The 16,982-nt window shown below is 42.4% G+C and overlaps 1 long non-coding RNA gene across 1 annotated transcript in view; it reads right to left on the bottom strand.

Annotated features, from left to right (window-relative positions):
* LOC141976067 (uncharacterized) overlaps positions 1-16,982 on the bottom strand; it is an 88,933-nt gene that overhangs the window by 70,540 nt on the left and 1,411 nt on the right. Inside the window, exon 2 of the long non-coding RNA XR_012636061.1 lies at positions 14,010-14,066. This is a non-coding gene — a long non-coding RNA (uncharacterized LOC141976067). The remainder of the gene's footprint in view (positions 1-14,009; positions 14,067-16,982) is intronic.

Raw genomic sequence — 16,982 nt, 5'->3', positions numbered from 1 at the left:
GAAGTGAGCTGTAGCTCACGAAAGCTTATGCTCAAATAAATCTGTGAGTCTCTAAGGTGCCGCAAGTACTCCTTTTCTTTTTGCGAATACAGACTAACACGGCTGCTACTCTGAATCTTGTCTATGTTACAAATAACAACATTAAACTGAACCTGGTGGTTTGTATTTACTTTTGCTTATTATCTTTAAATAAAGCAGGCAACAGCTTGTATCCAAAGACCTCCAAATGTTAAAAATGTTTAGACTTGGATTCAGATTTCAGCACCGTATTTCCACAGTGAGCCAAAATGAGAGCTCAGATCTAACATTCAGCTTTGCACTTTGGTCCCACCTCTAGCATGAATACAATCTTTATTTTTAGTTTAAAGCCAAATGGCAGTTTTGAAACTGATGATCTTGGCTAAATCCAGGGTTCTTAATATCATCCAAACTGTTTTATATCAAACTTCCCTTAACCGTGGCATATTTAGTGAGAATGCAGATGATCAATTGCAGTCTGCCTTGCATGGTTAACTCAATCAACAAAGTACTAATGACTCCAGCATGTTGCAGCTTTTTTGGTTAATGAGAACCTTACTGACCAGATTTTTCCCTTTCTCCCAGGATCAAATGGCAATATGGAACAAGTTCTGGTAAACTGTAACAGCCTAAAGGCAAAATGCTGACCACCAACGGCAGGACAAGATCTGATAGATGGATGGTCCCATTTTTACGAATTGTTCAATTTCTGGTGGTGGCTGTCCAATGCAACAGAAACACTGAGAAGCGTGGAGCTGTGCTAAGTCCACAGGGCTACCTTGATGTACATAGTTCTGAGGCTGCAGCCTTTTGTTTTCTGGGAAATGCGCCTTTAAGTTTCCAAGAATTCTCCCAGGTGGTAGAGTTCAGCAGCCATTTTCTATGCAGCTGTGCAGTAGGAGACATTCAGGCTGTGCTCCCCCATTCGTGAAGACTGCAATTGTGTACTTTGTGTTGTTGCCCTTTTCCTTAATCTAAAATAAAAGTCGTTTGGGTGTTTTGCATATGGAACTATAACAGCTAAATATGCCCTAAATTAAATGTAATGCTTATCACAGAATTGCAGGAGTGAGAGGCGGACAACAGCCCACCAGGGGTTCTCGCGTCCATTCCCGACCCAAAGCCCATGGAAATCAATGGAAAGAATCCCATGGACTTCAATGGGCTTTAGAGCAGGGCTCAGTTTCCTTACAAGAGATCCTCAAGTATGCTTTTCAGTGACTCACATGATAAGTTTTTCACCACATTCTTATGGGAGACAATTCCACAGTCTAATGGATCTCCCTCTTTAAGAAACATTTCCTGCTATAGAGGAGGCCGTGTGGCCCAGCGGCTAGGGCACTGGTCTAAAATTCAGAAGATCTGTGCTCAATTCCTGAGTCTGCCCCAGATTTTCTTGGTCACCTTGGCAAGTCACTTTCCTGCTTTATGCCTCAGTTTCTCCATCTGTAAAATGGGTATTATGATGCTGACCTCTTTTGTAAAGTGCCTTGAGATCTACTGATAAAAAGCACTATGTAAAAGATCTAGTATTATTATTCATTTTAATTTTTCTTTTGCTCAGTTTCATCCCATAACTCCTGGGCTTTGAAACCTCTAAATGGTTCCATTTCCTCCTTGGCTTTTAAAGCTTTCAGATAAACTGAGTGACAGAGAGACCAAGAAAGAAAGTCAGGAAATGGTTGATCCTCCAGAAGCCACTTCTTGCACTTGACAGATTTGTTTTGACCAGCCACCTGTTAGAGAATATGCACAGATTTGGTTTTGGTCCTTCATTTTTAAGAGGGGCTTCTATGTGCTTCTCTGCTTAAAAGGCATACATTTTAAATATCAGCCAGCTAAGTCATAGCAGGGGTGCACACTTGTCTTCAGTCCTCTCCTAACAAAGTGCTCAACCCAGCTTCCAGCAATTCAGACACTTAGCGTCACCAGTCTGAAAGCTCTTTGTCTCAGGTGCAGTCTCTTCTTTTCTACAGTGGGAAATATTTATGTCCATTTTATGGCCCACTCTGGCACATCGCTCCCGTCTCTGCTGGTTCTCTGGGAGCTGGAGAAGTCAGACACTGTCCCAATACTCCTACCCTCAGGAAGCAGCATCCTCCAATCTGCAGATACAAATAACGTGGAGAGACAGAGTAGCAGTGAACTCCTCCAAACTTTGATTCTCCCTGTTGCACTGGGCAAAGTTATATTCCTGCACTAGTCACTCTCTAACAGTGAGGGTTGGGGTGAGCTTACACTCCTTGTGGGCAGAGGAGGGGAATACAGGGTGAAAAGAAAATAGGAGTAACAGCCAAGTACCTGATTCTCCTCTCTGTGCCCAGACACAACCAGGAGCCTGTGGGACCAGGACAATGAGGAAGGCACCCAACTGAACCAATACAGGCAACCTTAGGTGGTAAGATCGTTCCTCATGCAATATGAGTTTCTAAAGGGAGATATAAGAGAATAACTCAGGATCTGACATCTACCAAACCAACAGGCATGGGGACACAGTTATCAAGGGTGACTCTGTGTTTGTATAAATGCTCCTGTTCTAGGCATAGGGAATACTGTATCCCCCCCATGGGGGTCACTACTAATTATTATTATCCACTATTTGTATTATTGTAGCACCTAGCAACCTTAATCACAGACCCAGAGCCCCATCTCCCATTCTGCTAGGCGCTGTACAAACACAGAACAATCCTGTCTTCCCCTCCTCCTATAGGCTCACAAAGACACCAGCAGGTAGGAAATTTTCAGTGGAAATTTGTTTTCGATAATTGTATTTTTTTTTTTATTTTAAACCGCAAAAATAAATTTACAATGCAGATTCAGATCCAGAATTAAGTGACTTGAACCCATCTCTGCTTAGTGCTGGAAGACGCGAGTCATCCCCTAATAACATGGCCTAAGATAAGTGAAAGTCCCTCTTGGCTTCAGTTTATTTTCCTCGGGCATCAGGAGAGTGGAGCACGCACCATCTGACCTGCAATTCCCGACAGTGGCTTCAGTACAAAGTAATTTAAAGCTAAAGGAAAAGTAAATGTCACAATTTATTTAAAAATTTGAAAATACGGTCTGGGGCATTGGCAGTACCAATTTCTGTACTGTAGCCCTCCTTCATGACAAGACTTTTGACCTCCTTGTGTTCCAATGCCAGGAAAAATGGGCAATCTTGCACTCGCTGTTAAAGGGGCACAAGGATAAAGTAAGGAATAAATCGGGTAATAAAAATGTTACTCCAGCTGGGAGGAAAGACAGTCTGGCAGCTACCTGGGATTTAGGTCAGGTCATGGGTTCCAATTCAGGATCTATCATTAGTGTCCCAGGTGACATTGGTCAATGCACCCACTCGCTGCCTCAATTTCCCCATTTAAAAACAGCAATAATAAATACTTACACAACGCACCCGTGAGGCTGAATGTATTAATGTGTGAAATGCAAACAACCAAAAAAAGGGAGCATATTCTGTCTTTTCTGTTGGTACAATAGACCATAGCAAATACGTGAAGAGGTACTGTTATCAAATAATGCATTCTGTACAAATTGCATCTCTTGTTATACTTACAAAAGACCCAATGACAAAGAATTAAGATGGTCTTGTGTTTAAGGCACTGGATTGGGACTCAGGAGATCCGGGTTCAATTACTAACTGCCACAGAACCAGTGTGTGACCTTGGGCAAGTCACTAAATCTCTCTGTGCCTCAATTCCCCTCGGTAAAATGGGGGTACTAAACCTTTCTCACACCCTTTGTCTGTCTTGTCTATCTACACTGTAAGCTCTTTGGGCAGGGAGTGTCTCTTCCTATATATGTTTAAAAAGCCTGGAACAATAAGGCCCCCAATTTCATTTACTGTAATGCATAACAAATATATTATATATTTAATACTGGGCAGACCAAGACTTGCAGGTAACAAAGAAAAATGTACATCCAGCACTGATTGATTGCAAATTTTTAAGCAAATATAAGAGAATAAACTTAATTTTTCCTCTTGACAGTTGCTTTTGCCTATTCTGCCTTAGGAGCATAGAGGTGAATGAACAGAAGGTTCTTTGGACCAGTCGATGAAGCTAATGTCCAACAAATGACCTTTCCTCATTGCCTTATAAATACCCGTCAACTTCAGAAGCACCATCATAGTTGAAAAGAGAAGCTTAAAGCCAGACTGTTCATTAGACAGCAAACTATTATCCTGGAGTCTTTAATGAATTGGCTAGAGGCCAGTCTTCCCTACAGTTTAGGCACCACTGGTAAAATGGAAAGTAGCTGTTAATTGGTTTACATGGGAGAGAGAGGTCTTTTAAGCCAAACTCTAACTAGACTGTTCAAGTGGTGATGGCATAACACACAAACTGAAATGGAGGAGCAACACACACAGTACAATCAGAGAACCTTGAAAATGAACAAAAGGCAGTAATCGCTCAAGATTTCATCTGTTTTATGGCATCACTAACATTCAACCAATTACAGATATTTTAATGGATATAATCACAGAAAAGATGCAGGGAGTGTTTCACATTTTAACTCCAATTTTCCTTTGTGCAGTAGGTACTAAGGACTTAGTAACTACTGAGTTACAAGCCAAATTATTATCTTCTCCAATATGTATAATGTTTGTACTTATTTCTGAAACCTGAGTTACTAGCTGCCCTTTAACAGCCTATTTTGTGTTAAGTGCCACATCATCTTTATCATCCTGTAGCCATTTGTTATGATAATCGTTAGTAATAATCTTCTTCCGAAGTTTCCTGTTCTAAAGCTGCTATTTATAATAGCTAGAAAAAGAACTGAGAGTCCAGACTCCTGGTTTCTAATATCAGCTTTGCTGTTGACATGAGCAAATCCTTCAACGCCTCCTGCCTTATCTGTAAAATGAGGCTATGTACCTGCCCCACTGATGTGATATTGGATAGCTGAGATCCTTGGACAAAAGGTTTTGTAGCAATGTAAAGCACAGATTGTAAACTCTTTGAGGCAGAGACCCTCTTTTTGTTCTGTGTTATCACAATGGGGTCTTTGTCCATGACTAGGGCTCCTAGGTGCAATCGCAACACAAATAAATACAAGTAACAATCATAATAATATTGACCGTTCATAACTCAAAACTTCTGGTAAGTTAATTCCAAGCACAAACAATGTAGAGGACATACCACACTAATGTATCTGTGCAAGGAACAGGCAGAAAAGCAAGGATAACTATACCCTGATCTTTTCCAAGGGAATATACTCAGATATACTGTAGCAGAAGATTAACAAGGCATACACTTTAGACTGTAGTGAATCTATAGGGCCTGAGTCTCCATTCCAGTGTCATCACTTACACCTGGGCAAAAGATCCCGTTATGATCCAGTGCATTTTACACCCAATTTGCACAGCTGCAGATGAGGACACAATGTCCCAGCCCGTGGTGAATCAGGCTACGAATGCCCCAAGCCAGTGGCACAGTGGAAATAAAAACCTGTGGGTGCTTAGCTGTAGAAAGCTAGGACAAGAGGTGAATAAGTGAAAGTAATTTTTTCTGCTCCCTCCCCCACCAAATAAAAGCCTGAGGAGCCCACACCTGATTATCTATTATTATTATTAATCATATTTATTATGGTCGTGCCAAGGGACCACCCAAGAAAGGGGCCCCATTATGCTAGACACTGCACAAACACCAAGTAATAGACAGTTCCTGGCCTGAATAAAAAAGTCAAAAGGTGCCTAAAACTGTCAGAAGCATTAACTGCTATTATTATTATTATTATTAACCCATCTTGCGTGCTAGCACACGACAGTGAATCTCCTGAAATAAGTGTTATAGCTATCCAGCTAAAATTGCCAGAACACTTGCAAGCTTGGAGCCATTTGTCACTGAGTCATGGAAACATCAACACGTTTTATAGAAGTGGTTAGAAAAGAAAAAAGAGAAAAAAAAGAAAAGAGGCGATGTGACTATATAAATAGGGATCTACGTTACACATTAAAACTATATTAGTCGCGTAGAAGGGACTTAGTAGCCTTGATGTGGACTATACCATCTCCGATTAAGGAGGCAGCAGGTCTAATAGTTAGAAAAGGGGACAAAAACAACGTGGAGTCTGATGGCACCTTAAAAACTAACAGATTTATTTGGGTATAAGCTTTCGTGGGTTAAAAACCCACTTCTTCAGATGCAAAGGGAATGGGGAGTCAGGGTGCCTGGCTTCCCTTCCCAACTGTCACTGACTACATGACTGAAGACAAGTCACCCCTTTGTACCTCAGTTTTCCCCATCTGTAAAATGAGAGTAATGGTACAGAGTGGCATGCAGTCACCATTCTAGGGAATTAACAGGTATATCCCTCTAAAACTGAATCTTTGTTCTAACGGAGTCGTCTATATGCTTTTTCTACCTACTACTTCTTCGCACTGCTTTGGCACCATTCTCAGCAGGATCTCCCCCACTTACGCAGTAATTAACCCTCTCAACATCTCTGTGAAGAAGCTAAGGAATATATAGAGAAACGCAACCATCACTGCAACACACAGCAGCTGTTGACCATCACTCAGCAACGCTGCACAACAGCCTGGTGCCGGAAGTAAAGAATAGTCCTATGGCCAACTGAAATTGAAGGGGGTGTCGAAGTAAGCAGACTGTAATAACCTGAGCTGCAATGTAGTTCTTGCAATACCTATACTCCACCAAGCATCAGTTTGGGGCTCCAGATCCAAACCGACTCACAGAGAACAGTGCTACTTTCTGAATTACCAATAAAAAGCCATTCATCACCTGGAGGACCCCTTGTCCACCTGTTGAGCCAATGCCACCTTGCTTAGCTTGCGAGATCTGATTGGAACCACAGGACAAAGTGCTACCTGCAGGAATTCCCCTGGGCTGGAGAGGATTCACTGATCAGCTCAGCACGGTATGCATAATTATGGGGAACATTCCCGCACATGCTGGAACAACAGGGCTTTGGAGCAGGCTGCTTGCGAGCAGGGTCTCTTTGTGCGACTCCCCACTTGCTGCTTTGTAAATTTAACTTCGTCGGTTTACCTTTCATTTTAACGCATTCTTTTGATCTGTTGCTCTCCGCTTTCTTGTCTCACTGAGTTTGCTGACACGGTATAAGTCTGACAAGCCCAGACAGGCTCACCTATTTTTTTCCTTTTGCCTTGTACACGTTAGTTCTCCCGCTTCAACCAAGCATGTAAAAGCATCAGTATAAAGATACTGCCGACAGGCCAACCAAGTGTCGTTCTCATTTGACAAAGGAGGAAAATGAGACACACACACAGCTGTTAAATGACTTGCCCCTCAAGGAAGCAGAGCAAGTCAGTGGCACTGCTGGACATAAAACCCAGGTGTCCTGAGTGTTTCCTAGTCCCGAGCTCCAACCTCTATTTTAAGATTTTATTTTGTTGCTCATCCCTGTAGTAGGTGGGCACCATCCATGTAAAAATCAATAATCTGTAGCATGGGGCACGGGTCACTTGCTGGAGGATTCTCTGCTCCTTGAAGTCTTTAAATCACAATTTGAGGACTTCAATAGCTCAGACATAGGTGAGGTTTTTTGCAGGAGTGGGTGGGTGAGATTCTGTGGCCTGCGTTGTGCAGGAGGTCAGACTAGATGATCATAATGGTCCCTTCTGACCTTACTATCTATGAATCTATGAAAGTCCCTACTGGACTTTGTGGAATCTTTGGCAGTAGCCCCGCAACTTCTCCCTGTGATGCAACCCAATTCTAAACCCTGGACCTGGCCCTACAGACAACTTACATATGGGAGCAACTTTATTCATGTAAGGAGTGAGGAAGGATGGTCATGGGGTTGAGGCACTCTGCTGGCTACTCTGAAGATCAGCGTTTAATTCCCGGCTCTGCCATAATCTTACCATATGGCCTTTCAGCCTTGCCAATCCATGAGTCAGGCCCCTAGCAATCAAGAGATTAGCTTAAAAATAATGATATTTTAAACATAATAAATCTGAGTTCTTACTTTTGAGGGGGTGGGGTGGGAGTTTGAGCCTTCTGGATTCACATTTTCAAAGATTTTCTGCACAACCACAAAGGTTAGAATATGTTTGTGAACGAATGCTAAAGTTATCACATTTGGAACTCCAAGAGTTGGGACTTCAAGAAAAACCCCAAATATTGCAAGACCCATGATACAATCAGCAAAGTTGGCAATGTGGGACCTTGGACAAGTCATTTAATGCTTCTGTGCCTCAGTTTCCCATCTCTAAACCTGAGGGATAACATTCCCTTTGTCTGTCTTGTCCATTCCGATGGTATATCTGTAGAACAAGCTGCAATGATTTAATATAATTTATCCAAACTGAAATAATACAATATGTCGAAGGGGCTTTATCGTCAAAACATCTACAATTCGGACATTCAAGAGACGCTTTAAACCATGTACAATCTTTGATTAAAAAAATATATTATTTCAAAAAAATCCTAATGTCTAATGTTTGATTGGCTAGATTATTGGGCGATCCTGAACTGGTATAAGTCACTGACATCAATGGAGCTCCACTTATTTACCCTAGTAGAGGATCTAGCAAATTATCTTTAACATATTGGCTGAAACCAAACACAAATAAATAGTGAGATCCACCCTATTCTGTGGGCAGCCCAATTCCCCCCTGTCTCCGAGTCATAAATTAATGCATTTCATAACCAGCCTTACAAAACAGACATATGGGATTTGTACATCTGTGAAACATATGACACACTTTCTCATGTAAAATAAATAATTTTGCAAAGCATATATCTCATAGACTTAGATTCTTAGCGACATTTAATATAGGGAAATAATCTACACTAGAAAATCAGCTGAAGTTTCAGGTTTATAAAATATTAAATGATAATCATTTGCATTATTATAGTGCCTTTCATCCCAGAAGTTCTCAACACGCTTTACACGCATTACCTATATGTGGCATTTCTAAGACTCCTAGTGCTTGATTAGTGAAGGCATACTTTTTAGGAATCACTTCCCCCATTACTGAAATGAGGCTACATCAAGACTACAACTTGATACATGAATATCAATTTAGGATAGGAAGTGGAAAATGCCATTTTCAGCTGAAAACACAGGTGGAATTTAGGCAGGCAGACAGTAAATGGCCAAACTGGAATTTGACTCAGACACTGTAGTTAACAGCTAAGATTTTTAACAGGACCTTGGTTTTATGTCCCATTCAAAAGAGGAGAACTCCTGCAGCATGGTGACCCACAATACCTTGGCAGGGTTCACTGTGGTCTAGTCACTATTCGCTCAGAAAGAAGATGGACAATCATATATACAGAATTCATGAGAGTTCAATAAAATGGTTTAGCAAGCTCCTACGCAGCAGAGCCTGAACTTAGGCTGGATCAGGGTAGGTTGCGAGAAAGGCTGATCTTGTGGACAATGCACTGGACTAGAACTCAGGAGATTCTTGACTCTGACACAGACTTCCTATATGACATGGGCAACTCACTTAATCTCTGTGCCGCTGTTCCCCCTCTGCAAAATGGGAACAATAATATTTCTTCTCTTCCGTCCTTTGACTTTCTTGTCTATTTAGGGTTTGAGGTTTTCAGGGCAGGGACTTTCTCTTATGTATCTATGTACAGCACCCAGCACACTGAGACCTCAATCTACGCTGGGGCATGTAAACATAATCACCATCAGGCTCCAGCCCCCCGCCCCCAACCTCTTTTATATAATCTGTGATTCAGGCTGCTGTAATCCAAGGCATCTATGTTCATTACAAGCATTGTGTTATGCCTGTGGTGAGGAAAGGGAGAGAGCACAACCAAATGCGAGATTGCTGCACTGTGTACACTACCATTGTTGACACGAATGGCGACTAAAATCAAGAATCACAGCTGTTGTTGTAGCAGTGAAAAGCCTCATTGAGGCTGCTAAGAAGCTCATCCCCAGAAGCAGCACAACTTGTTCACAATGGGGAATGATCGTTTTCTATTACAGTACACGCTGTACAGTAAAACCAGATGCATTTCACAACGTTTGGCCTAAGCCTGGGTTTGCAAAGAGAATGGTACGTAAGAATTACCAAGATGCATTTAAAGCGCACACACCAAAAACAAAAAAGAGCTGAGTAAATGCTGCAAATGAGAATATTTAATAATTATACACCTTAGTATGACACCCATCACAGTAATAATTGGATGCACCACACATGTATACCCTAGAGAAGCGAGAACCACAATGTATTCAGGAGACAGTTCCCAGCCCTGCCACTAGCCTGCTGAGTGACTCTGGGCAAGTCATGTCCCTGCTCTGTATCTCAGTTTCCCCATCTACTTATTTCCCTTTATAAAGTGCTCTGAGAACTACTAATGAAAAGTGCTATAAAAGAGCTAGACAGTATTATCATATGGCTTAGATTGAGGCAACAACAAATGGAAGTTGTGTATGCTCCTTGGGAAGTCACCGCCTTTTTGTTCTGTGTTTAGCACAATGGAATCCCGATCCCCAGTTGGTGTCTGTACTGGGTGTAACTGCAACCCAACTAAATACATTAATAGTAATCTCTCATGTATAGGGGCCTTTACTGCCCTATATGGACTGTCAAGACCAAGTCTTTCAAATATAACTGTTTAAAGAGAACAGTCCTAATTTATGGCCTGTTCTAGCTCCCGTTGAAGTCACTGGGACTCTTTCCCTTGACTTCAGTGAACATTGGATTAAGCCCTTAGTGAAGCCATTAGTTTGTTTCGGCAAACGGCTTAACACACTCTGGAGTGCTGAAAAATAACAACAATTAAAACTGGCCAAAATTTTCTGAATTCTGATGTTTTCTCAATGAAATTTCAGATTTTGAGAGGGGGAATAAAATTGGGAATTGTTTTTAAAATAAAATTTCCCTGAAGTTCCTCCTATTCCCCCTGCCCCCGCAATGTTTTATATTTTTTAAAATTTCAGTAAAAGTTTGCACTGATATTTTGATGGAGAGAAAAACCTTGGGCAGCTCTTCTCCAACGGTCTTAAGTGAAAAATGTGAATTTGAATTTGCTCTCAGTTATACTGGTGTAAACAAGGAGTAACTCCAGTCAAGAGAGAATTAAACCAATCCAGAACTGATGAAAGGGAGAGAAGAATCCGGCCCCAAGACGCTGTACAAAGTGACACACATGGGTTTTAGTATTTTTCATTTAAAGTATGTGCGTTTATCTTTCTCATGGGCTTTGTAGTGACCCAAGGAGTCACTGATGAACCAAAAGACCTTTTCTTTTCAGGGTCACTCTCTCTCTCTCCCTCCCTCCCTCTGTTCCTGGATGATGGCAATACCGTGAGAAGACCAACTTTAACTAGGTCCTAAACAGTGACCAGGTGGGGGGAGGAGGAACCCAGAACACAAATACTGAGATACTGGGAGCCTATCCACTTGGATGCATGGTCCTAGCCACTTAGTGATATGACTCATAACTTACGTGTGTTGACAGAGTTTGTATCTGTATGTCATGTTTGCCACAAGGCAGGCAGAGAACTACAGTGAGACCTGTGCTACTCTAAGAGTCTGTTTTTGTCCCCATATGCCAGGAACAGCCATCTTACCTTGCATCAAATGTCCATCTTTGCCTTCAAAATTCTCCCCAAAATTCATGCTTCCCACTCAGGTGTCAGCCTTACAGCAAAAGGCTCTTTAGAAATGCACAGGATAGTTTATCGTGAGAGATGTTTGCAACAAAATATATGTGACCATGTGAAATGGGTTCATTGGAACCCCAAGCCAAGTGACGGTCACCTGGTTTTGTCTTGTATTACAAACCTAATCCCCACGCCAGGTTTGCTGAAAGGTTCACTGAGCTTTCAGCAATCATGGGCCAGCTTAGAACTTTGCATTGTGGTGGACCCAAACAACCCTGAACTCTGGATCACTTTGTATCTAATCGAAAACTTAACTCCATTGGTGGCATCACAGGAATAACTCACAGCAGTAAGGTCCAAGCCTGGTAGCAAATGTTCTCAGGACTGGTCCCTAAAGCTGTCGGATAGGCAGCACTTTTGCTTCACATGGAGCTCACTCTTTGACTTTGACTCTTAAACTCACGGGGCCTCTATTGGCATTCTGGGTTCGAGTCAACTCAGAATCTCCAAGCAAAACTTACTCTAAATTGCTGAGTTCCACCCAGTTGCCTGCTGAAATCATGACACACTGCCATGAATGTCACATGATTTCAATCAGAGCCAAAAAGTTCACTGCTCTTTTGCAAAGTTGAGGGAACTCACTGGGACTAAGTCGCGGTATTCAGCACTACATCTGAGAGCAAGGGCCATTATTTCAAAGGGACTACTCAGAGAGAAAGTCACTAGTCAACGTAAGCAAGGGGGACAGAATCTGCCCATAAATATTTATAAACTTGGAGCATTGGCTTTTACTCACATATCTAACGCAAATGTCATTTCATTGATTATAAACAAAAGAAAGCCAGGACAGAGAAGATTAACATTTGTGCCCATGGCATGAACAATCCTAATTACAATATTAAAATAAAAACAACTGCATATCTTTCAACCACCACCACTCTAGGCCAAAGTGAATTTTCAGCACCAAATAAAATCCAAGTCCTCCACGCTCCATGAAATAAATACCGATGAGTTCAAGTAGCAATGCTCAGATTAAAGCAAGCTTAGGGAGTTCAGATCCGGGCTTTTGGTTCAAGCCCATAAACTAGACAGTTTAAAAAATGGTTTTGAAATCTAGCAAACTTTGAATAAATATTAGCCCAGACATACGTCACCAAGAAGAGTTCATCCCAGAGTGATCTGCCTTATTAGTTCTATGAATTTGATTTCCCTTTTTATCCCAAACCCTACAGAATACAAACTAAGGAATTTGGGGATGGTAGGGGGCACTTTGAGATACTGGAAAGTCTGTGAGGGTTTCAGAGCTTGGATTTATATTCCACATCTTGAATTAGTTGTCCCCTTCCCCACCGCCACCCTCCCCAAATCCTACAAGCATGACAGAAATAAATTAGCCAGAGGTACAGGTCACACCTTCCAGGGCACTATGTTCTGCGCAAAATCAATAGAGAAGATGGGAGTCGCAAACAGCTGAAGCAGAAGGAATGATGCATTGATGGCTTCACATACACACAAACAAAGGACTTGAGAATAACCCTAAACCCTGCTGCCTGGTGAACACAATACTCATTTATTCAACCACCTGAACCCTGAGAGCATGAGAGAAGGAGTTCAGCAAAGACACCTGTTCTTTCAGAGTCTTTACGTGTCAATGCAGGATATTTCACCACTCATTTTCTGCTAGGGATATGGCCCAGATCAAAGTCCCAGATTCAGATACCTGCAAACTTTTAGATGCAGAGGGACAACATCAGCATTGAATTTAGTCCCAAATTTTGCAGTGGGTTCCTACCTCTATAATGGCTAAACCAAAGCCCCAGAGCCCTGAACTTTGTGGGGGTTCAGATTTCCAAAGTGGAGGCAGAAATAAATGTCACAACTATTTTTCTCCGCTATAATGGGCCAAACTATAATCCTGGATCCCAAACACTCCTGAACTTTGCAGGTTCTGGCAATACAGATCGGAACCTGAATTTTGGAGCTCTAGTTTTCAGTACCTAGTTTATACTGCTGTGCTACTGACTATTCTGTCAAACTCCTTTTTGAACATAAAAGCCATTAACAGCAGCCAAAACCGGTGTTACATTCAATTTGTTATTTTAAAGCAGATGGGCAAAATCATGAAAATCACCTATGTGGCTTAGGGAAGCTTAAGTCCCATCTTCAAAAATGACTTAAGCACTTAAGAGTCTAAGATCTATGGAAGGTCAATGAGACTGAGGGCCAGTTTTACAAAGGTCTTTGGGCACCTAAAGATGCGGATAGGAACCTAGTGGGATTTTCAAAAGCTCCTAAAATTGGTCACACACCTAACTCCCATTGAAAGTCCATGGGAGCTGGGCACATCTCCTGCTTAGGTGTATTGTTCTTTGGTAAGTAGAATCTAAACTTCTCCCCATATTGAAATATAATGTAACTCTGAACTGGGTACTTACATTTATGACATCTGCGGACAACACTGTAAATGTAATTGCCTTTATCGCCACTGCGACCTGTAAAAACAAACAGATTTTCTTCTTACAGCAACACAAATAAAGCACTGAACGTTTGTATTTTGGTTATGGTCACCGCTCTATCCTATGTCCCAACAGCAGTGATGTGACTATACTTTCAGCCTCTCTCTAACATCAGGAAGAAAATCAGTGTCTTCAGCTTAGACAAAGATGTCCCTGGGAGATTAGTCCCATATTGTCCCCTTCTGTCTCCTAACGTGGACAGGCTCCCTCTGACAAGGCTCCATAATGCCCCTTGCTCCTGCTAGTCCACGATGAACTGAGATTGCTCAACTTTATTCTGATCTGCAGCAGCACTTAGAGCTCTGGCTAGTCCTGCGGTGCTGATGCCGCTGGCTCGGGGAATTCATTTCAGTAACTGAGGGACATGGGATATAAATTCTTTCCTCTTTCGGTGAAGCTGGTCTACCAATCGAATTATACAAATGTGCTACAGTGGGGGAAGCCAATAACATAAGCATAGCAGTATTCGGAGAAAAGCTTTGCTCGTACATGTTCCAACTTGAGATGCAGCCTTCACAGGAAACGCTAGGCTCTGTAGTAAATGGGCGGCAGAATAGATCAATGTAACCTTCTAAGGATGCTCTTGAAGCTGCTGCTTCGGATTCCCACGTTTTCCCCACCTCCCCGTCATTGCGACCATTGCATTCCTATGGGGCGCGGGGGGCGGGTGATGGAGGAAAGGGGCACACTCATGGGTTTAATAAAGAGGATGAGGATAATCAGTCTCAATCAAAATCAGAAGTGAGGCTGGAAATACAAATGAACACAAAAATGCTTCCCGCGGCTTGGCTCAGGAGCCTTAAGAAGGGCCCTCTGAACGAGGGCAGAAGTACAGAGCAAGATCTCACATTCCTGCCTGAATACTGCAAAAAGGACTGTGCAAGGCAATGCTACTTTAGATGTCATAAGAGATGTTGCACTGCATTTCTGCCCCAGCCATTTTAAGAGGGTAGGCACAGCTGACAAAGAAAGGTTTGCTGAGCCGGTTTGCAACAGCTGCTCAAGATTACACCGTATCGGCCTCGAAACGGAATAAGCAAAGCTATGCCGTCTACCCCCAGGATGCTTGGAGATACTGAGAGCCTCCACCATATTCCCGTATGTTTCCAATTGTCTGACAGTACGACATTTTCCATGATCTGCTCCATAAGCACCAGTGGTACATGGGGACCTCGCCAGAGATGTAGGTATGTTGGGCCTGGTTTTCAAAAGTGACTTGAAATTTTGGATGCCTCACTTTTTGGGACCCTTCAAAGGGCTCTGGATTGTCAGAAAGCGCTGAGCAGTGGCCTTCTTGAAATCAGGTCCCTTTAAAGTGTCTGAGGATGGGCACCCCCAATTGCTACTCACTCCTGAAACTTTGGGCCATTGTGTTTCTGTCCTGTCCCACTCCACTCCAGGATGCTGACCATTCTCGAAGCAAATCTAACTTGCTGCTTTGGGGTAGCATGGAACGTCCCGTGTGTCTGCTACTCCTACTTCCTCCATCAAACATTCACGTCTGATTGTTCTGGGTGGCCATTTCAAAAGACTTGTCCCAAATTTTAAGGAGGGTGAATGAGCAGGATCACAGATGGGAATCAGAGCAGAGAACTGCATCATAGCACTTACCACTTTTAAATTGTTCAGCAATCCAAGACTCACTGCATGAGTGTGAGAGCAGAGGAACGGCAAGTAGAGTGACATACATTGAATACATTGTTGGCTATGAATGGCATTGGATATGGGTGAGAGCTTGGAAAGGTTTGGGTACTAACGAAATTATGGCCACGTTTTTTAAACAGACGCTTTAAGTTCATATGCGGAATAAAAGCACCAGCACATTTGTAGTGTGAAAAACAGGAGAGAGAAAAGTTTGGGGATAAAAATAAAGGTGATGTGAGGCCAAATGGAGGACCAGGTTAAGAGCTGATTGGTCCTCCATTGGGGGACTGTGGTGAATGGGAAATGGGCAGTATCCCTTTAAACAGATTGGGGCTCATCTAGTGTTGGGGTTTCCCTTGTTGGGGGGAATGGACTCAATATTCTAATAGGTCTTTTCCATTGATAACGTCTATAACCCTACCAGTTGCTAAATCTTAGACTGAGAGATGGGTTGCAATCATCCAAAGATAGTTTCTGTCTTGCACTAGAGGTGGGTCCAACATGAATGTTTGGATCTGAACTCCCTCAAGTTGTAGGGGGGAGCGGTGATGGGACGGAGGGGCTGTTTGTGCCTACATCAAAATTTTGTGAATGGTCCCTATCACTAAAATGACCTGAGCCAAATCTGTGGAGCTTAAGACCCTCAAAGTTAGCGGTATTTGAAATCCAAATCTGGTTATGAATGTTTGCATCGTAAACCTCTCTCTATTCTGCAAGTATAAAACACCTTTCATCAAAAGGCCTCAAAGAACTTTACAAAAAACTGTCTAAATGTCACTATCCCCATTTTACAGAGGGGGAAACTGAGGCACAAAGAGGCAGAAATGACCTGCCTCAGCCACACAGCAATAGAACCCAGGTCTCATAAGTCCAGTAGACCACACTGACTCCATGATCCTCTGTAGCTTGCTAAACCACAGGAGGGGGCAGATCTAGATGGGTTTTCCTGTCCTGCTTCCAGGCAAACACTTCCTTGACGCCAAAGTGAAGAACAGAGAAAAGAGAAAGGATCAGAGTGCTTCAGGTCTGGTCATTTTCACATTCCTTTTGTTTGGCCCCAGATATCCTTGCCTCTTTCCTGTTCTGCAGGTAGCAGGTGACCCCAATGCAAATCAATTGAAAGATCCAAAAGAAACAGGTCAGATAACCCCATCATTCCCACTCTACACCCCACCCCTGCTATTGGAAAATAAAACTGCTGACTTATTGTACATGAAGTTGCAGAGTTTTCACTTACAATCAACTCAG

The sequence above is a fragment of the Natator depressus genome, chromosome 22, assembly GCF_965152275.1.
Source record: "Natator depressus isolate rNatDep1 chromosome 22, rNatDep2.hap1, whole genome shotgun sequence".
NCBI classification, from domain to species: domain Eukaryota; kingdom Metazoa; phylum Chordata; order Testudines; family Cheloniidae; genus Natator; species Natator depressus.
The sequence above is the reverse complement of the archived record's forward strand: the minus strand, read 5'-3'. Positions and strand labels throughout refer to the sequence as shown.